Source organism: Limulus polyphemus, unplaced genomic scaffold (genome assembly GCF_000517525.1).
Source record: "Limulus polyphemus unplaced genomic scaffold, Limulus_polyphemus-2.1.2 Scaffold2919, whole genome shotgun sequence".
Classification (NCBI taxonomy): domain Eukaryota; kingdom Metazoa; phylum Arthropoda; class Merostomata; order Xiphosura; family Limulidae; genus Limulus; species Limulus polyphemus.
The window spans coordinates 150,315-157,196 of record NW_013668529.1 but is presented as its reverse complement, the minus strand read 5'-3'; positions in this window follow the sequence as shown (position 1 = coordinate 157,196).

The following is a 6,882-nucleotide window of genomic DNA, read 5'->3' as shown; positions in this document are numbered from 1 at the left end:
CTTCACTGGGAATTGATGTTTGGGGTTTAGTGTATTTCACCAAACATCAATTCCCAATGAAGAGTTTAGTGCATTTCATACCAAACATCAATTCCCAGTGAAGTGAAATACATTAAACTCTTCACTGGTGATTGATGTTTGGTGAAATACACTAAACTCTTCATTGGGAATTGGTTGTATAAGTTTATACAATAGTTCTTAGCTTTATTAAAGTTGTATAAGTTTATACAATAGTTCTTAGTTTTATTAAAGTTGTATAAGTTTACACAATAGTTCTTAGCTTTATTAAAGTTGTATAAATTTACACAATAGTTCTTAGCTTTATTAAAGTTGTATAAGTTTACACAACAGTTCTTAGCTTTTTTAAAGTTGTATAAGTTTGCACAATACTCTTTAGCTTTAGTTGTATAAGTTTACACAATAGTTCTTAGTTTTATTAAAGTTGTATAAGTTTATACAATAGTTCTTAGCTTTATTAAAGTTGTATAACTTTATACAATAGTTCTTAGCTTTATTAAAGTTGTATAAGTTTCCACAATAGTTCTTAGCTTTATTAAATTTAATAAAGCTAAGAACTATTGTATAACCTTATACAACTTTAATAAAGCTAAGAACTATTTTGTAAACTTATACAACTTTAATAAAACTAAGAACTATTGTATAACCTTATACAACTTTAATAAAGCTAAGAACTATTGTGTAAATGTATACAACTTTAATAAAGCTAAGAACTATTGTATAAACTTATACAACTTTAATAAAACTAAGAACTATTGTGTAAACTTATACAACTTTAATAAAGCTAAGAACTATTGTGTAAACTTATACGACTTTAATAAAGCTAAGAATTATTGTATAAACTTATAGTGTATATTTACCTCCACGTGATCTTTATTATATTAAATTAATCTGAAAATTTTGAAAATAATGTTATCACTGTTTATCCTCACGAGGTGTGGCATGATAAAAACGATGTTACCATTGTTAACCATTGCGAGATATGTTAAAGATGGTGTTATCACTGTTTAACCTCAGCAGGTGTAACACGCTAAAAATAATGTTACTACTGTTTCATCTCTCCAAAGAGATACGTTAAATATGGTGTTATCACTGTTTAACCTCAGCAGGTGTAACACGTTAAAAATATTGTTACTACTGTTTCATCTCGCAGAAGAGATATGTTAAAGATGGTGTTATCACTGTTTAACCTCACTAGGCGTGACATTTTATAAATATTTTTGTAACTGTTTTATCTCATGTTGCGTACACGACTTTAGTTCAGACCTTTGATAACCAAATTGTTGATCTTCAAAGTAATAACAATATAAAAATGCCGAACTTCAAAGTAATAACAAAATAAAATTGTTGAACTTCAAAGTAATAATATTATAAAATTGTTGAACTTCAAAACTTTGAAGTTCAACAATTTTATGTTGTTATTACTTTGAAGTTCAACAATTTTATAATGTTATTACAATAACAAAATAAAATTGTTGAACTTCAAAGTAATAACATTATAAAATTGTTGAACTTCAAAGTAATAACAAAGTAAAGAGACGTAAATGTTTGTTTGTTTTTTGGATTTCGAGCAAAGCTACACGAGGGCTATCTGCGCTAGCCGTCCCTGATTTAGCAGTGTAAGACTAGCGCGAAGGCAGCTAGTCATCACCACCCACCGCCAACTCTTGGGCTACTCTTTTACCAACGAATAGTGGGATTGATCGTCACTATATAACGCCCCACCGCTGAAAGGGCGAGCATGTTTTGGTGGGATGGGAATTCGAACCCGCGACCCTCAGATTGCGAGTCTAGCGCTCTAACAACCTCGCCATGCCTGGCCAGTAGTAAGTGTCTAGAGAGAATGGTCTGACTTATGAGATCAAACCACTAATGTTCCATAAATGGCGTATACTCAATTCCTTCCTTAATGTTCCTTTCACCAAAAGAATTGGTTAGAATGTATAATATATATATATATATATTTAATGAAAAATATTGGTTTGCGTTATTAGCCTTGACAGCATTGAACATAGTAGATATAATATAATTGGCATATTGTTGTACTTTTTTTCTTACTTTCACCAAAAATTTCTTAGAATAAGCTAATGAATTTAGGACTATTCTAAGTATCCTGAAGTAACCGAATCTTGTGAAATAGTATTAGGATCATGTCCGAAAACATCGCTGGCAGCGAGGGTATCCAACTGACGAAACAACGCGTTATGATAATTGTAAGAAAAGTACATGTAATTAGCTCTACTCAGCTCTGGATTAATTTTTAGAACTGATCTGGGCTTGATCAGAAGTTAATATTATTATTACATAAGCAAGGAAAAATCAGGAAATTAGTGAAAAATTAAAACAAAATATAACCATCAATGTGGAATTAACATCACGGAAAGTTAAATGAAAATTAATTTGTTTTAAGATTTTATATAATGACTTTTCTTATAAAATTCTAACTATTGAATTTGTTAGTCAATATTTTATTCCAATATATTATGAAATTAACGTGGAAAGAAAACTATTTATGTTATTATCATGAGAACAAACCATGCCACTTCAAAAGTTATATATTTTTCAACAATATATTTATTTACTTTCGTTGATATGATACTGGACAAATCCACATTACTTCTCCTATCTATTTACTCTTCTGATACACAACTTCAACCTTAAACAAAGATAATAAGTTTCATGCTACAGTAAAAACACATTCAATCCCTCAAAAAAAAGTAAAAGAAAACGATTATCATTGTTAATAAACTTTCTTTATTGCATATTATACCACAGAAAACTAGATACTTTTACCCGATTGTGCATGGAGTCGGTCTAACTGACCGATCCCGTATTGGAGAAGGAATGATGACTATGGTTCCTACAAAAACTGTGACATCGTCAGTTCGCAGATATATTTTGAGTACAAATTTTTTCTGCAACATACCTGAGTTGTATATTTTACTCAAAGCTTGTCAATGTGACTCGGACTTTGGCAAGTTGATGTTCGTATGAAGAATAAAAATACTTTAGTTAATTGTACAGTTTGCATATTGTGTTTGTCTAGACTCTACAACTCGCAAAATCCATATGTACAATGTTTTTCAGTATCCATGTACACTGTATATTGTATTTGTCTAGACTCTACAACTCGCAAAATCCATATGTACAATGTTTTCAGTATTCATGTACACTGTATATTGTATTTACTCAATCACAAACTATTGCTAACCAGCAATGTAAGGTAAAATTAATAGTTGATAACTTCGACATGTTGAATGGGTTAATAGAAAGAGTTAGTTATGATAATTTGAACAATATAATTTCATCGTCATTTATGTCTTTTATTCATTGTAAAGCTTCGTAGTGGCTACATGTGCTGTGTAAAACTACCACTGACCCACTGGGAAACGATCAATATGAATTAAATACAAACATGGATGTGTAACACAAACACTGTGAATGAGTAAAAAAATTTGTTAAGTTATGTGAACGAGAACTAAAGAGACAATAAAGAAATAACATCTCTTATATTCTCCTGGACTACTGGTGTTTATATAGAACACATAATATATTTCCCTGGATTACTGGTGTATATATAGAACATAGAGTATATTTCCCTGGACTACTGGTGTTTATATAAAACACATAATGTATTCCCCTGGATTACTGGTGTTTATATAGAACACATAATATATTTCCCCTGGATTACTGGTGTTTATATAGAACACATAATATATTCCCCTTGATTACTGGTGTTTTTCTATATAAACACCAGTAATCCAGGGGAATATATTATGTGTTCTATATTACATAGTATATTCCCCTGGATTACTGGTGTTTATATAGAACACATAGTATATTCCTATACGAGTGCTTACGTTTATATGAAAAATATGACATTCTCGTACGACAACTAATCTGGTTTACAGTTTATCTACGTGTGAGACACGTGGTGTACAATTTGTCTACGTGTGGAACACGTGGTGTACAGCTTATCTACATGTGGGACACGTGATGTACAGCTTATCTACGTGTGGGACACGTGGTGTACAGCTTATCTACACGTGGGACACGTGATGTACAGCTTATCTACGTGTGGGACACGTGGTGTACAGCTTATCTACATGGGGGACACGTGATGTACAGCTTATCTACGTGTGGGACACGTGGTGTACAGCTTATCTGCGTGTGGGACACGTGGTGTACAGTGAGGTTAATTTAAAAATCGATATACTGAATTGGTTACATTATTTACTTGGTAAATATTTTTTGGTCTGTTTAGGTTGCATGCTTTGAGTAAAAGTTATGTTTAATTTACGTAAAATTAATTGTAAAAAATTAATTATGTTCTTATCAAGGTTAATATTTGATACAGATTATTTCACGATATGTTTTACTGTAAGATAAAACTTGTGGTACTTTAATTACCAGTTAACTTAAAACTAACTATAAGGTGAGGCTTTACCAGTTAAATTAAAACTAACTATAAGGTGAGGCTTTACCAGTTAAATTAAAACTAACTATAAGGTGAGGCTTTACAAATTAAATTAAAACTAACTATAAGGTGAGGCTTTACCAGTTAACTTAAAACTAACTATAAGGTGAGGCTTTACAAGTTAACTTAAAACTAAGTATAAGGTTAGGCTTTACCAGTTAAATTAAAACTAACTATAAGGTTAGGCTTTACCAGTTAAATTAAAACTAACTATAAGGTGAGGCTTTACAAGTTAACTTCAAAAACTAAGTATAAGGTGAGGCTTTACAAGTTAACTTGAAACTACGTATAAGGTGAGGTTCTACAAGTTAACTTAAAACTAACTATAAGGTGAGGATTTACAAGTTAACTTAAAACTATCTATAAGGTGAGGTTTTACAAGTTAACTTAAAACTAAGTATAAGGTGAGGCTTCAAGTTAACTTAAAACTAACTATACGATGAGGCTTTACAAGTTAACTTAAAAAACTAACTATAAGGTGATGCTTTACAAGTTAACTTAAAACTAACTATAAGGTGAGGCTTTACAAATTAAATTAAAACTAACTATAAGGTAAGGCTTCACAAGTTAACTTAAAAACTAAGTATAAGGTGAGGTTTTATAAGTTAACTTAAAACTAAGTATAAGGTGAGGTTTTACAAGTTAACTTAAAACTAAGTATAAGGTGAGGCTTCAGGTTAACTTAAAACTAACTATACGGTGAGGCTTTACAAGTTAACTTAAAAAAATTAAGTATAAGTGAACCTCTCTAAGAGCGTGTCATCAATTTCTCCTGATAAAGAGATGAATTTCTTTTTAGTAAATTTAATATATCATCACGATTTTGTGATCAAATTCAATTAAAATATTTCCATTGTTCAGTGTGACACAGTAGTTATTTACATCCAGAGAAAGGTATTTGATGTTCCGTTTCACGTTGCATAACGCACGTAGCTGTCATCTTACATATCTGTACATCTTGAGCCAGCCACTCACATCTCTATTTCCGGAACTCGGAGATTTTCACATAAGAATCAAAGCTTGGATGATTCCGCGGACCCAAATCAATAGTTGTTTCACAGATGCTTACGTACCAACAGTAATATATAGCTGTGTGCCTTGTGCATTCCGTGACAAGCACTGCTAGGCCTATAATCTGTTGATACACGAGTGCTCCACTGTGGCGGTTCTCATCATCGATTGCCCTCGACGTTTGAAGCCTACTTGTAGATCAGTGCAGCCACGTGACCAACTGACAAATATTGATTGCGCAAAGATATCAACAAAGATATAAATGACATGTATGACATATTCACGTTTATTTTCTATAGATTTACGATGTAATATAAACTTCTGTCATTTTTCATAGTAACGGCCTCCAAGCATCAGAATGTAAGTGTCTGTTTTATTTCTTCCAAGAGCTAATAATTAAACTAGTTTCTCTCCGAAGTACAGAAAAATTCTGTCATCAATCTGTCTTTTTTTCTGTCAATCTAGCTATTCATTTATCTTTAAACCCGGATTCTAGCGTTGTAAGTCCGCAGGCATACCGCTGTGCCACTGGGGGGGGGGGCATCTTTCTGTGAATCAGTGTATCCACCTTTCACTCTATCCAACCATCTATATTTTGTCTATCTATCTATCTATCTGTTTATCGATCATTCTAGCCATCTTTCTATCAACCAATCTATTCAGCCATCTATCTTCTGTATATCTTCCAATCGATCTATCAATCTGTTCATCTATATCAACCTGTTAATCTGTCCAATCATTTATCTATTATCATTCTAGCAATCTTTCTATCAACCAATCTATTCAGCCATCTATCTTCTGTATATCTTTCAATCGATCTATCAATCTGTTAATCTGTCCAATCATTTATCTATATATCAGCCAATCTATCTATCCATCTATTTTCAGTCTATCTATAGATTTATTAATTATATTTTTCACTATCAAACTATCTAGTTAATGCTGGATATTTTGTAGTCCTTAAGTAGGCGATTATACAAAATACTCAACAGTAACAGTTATATAACAACACACAAAAATAGTCTTTATAGATGTTATTATATAACGAAATAACACAATAGTCCTTATGGATGTTATTATATAACAACACACAATAGTCCTTATGGATGTTATTATATAACAACACACAATAGTCCTTATGGATGTTATTATATAACAACACAACAGTACTTCTTACGGATATTATTATATAACAACACGCAACAGTATTACTTACGGATGTTATTATATAACAACACAACAGTACTTCTTACGGGGCCCGGCATGTCCAGGTGGTTAAGGCACTCGAATCCCCGTCCTACCAAACATGCTCGCCCTTTCAGCCGTGGGGGCGTTATAATGTGACAGTCAATCCCACTATTCGCGTTGGCGGTGGG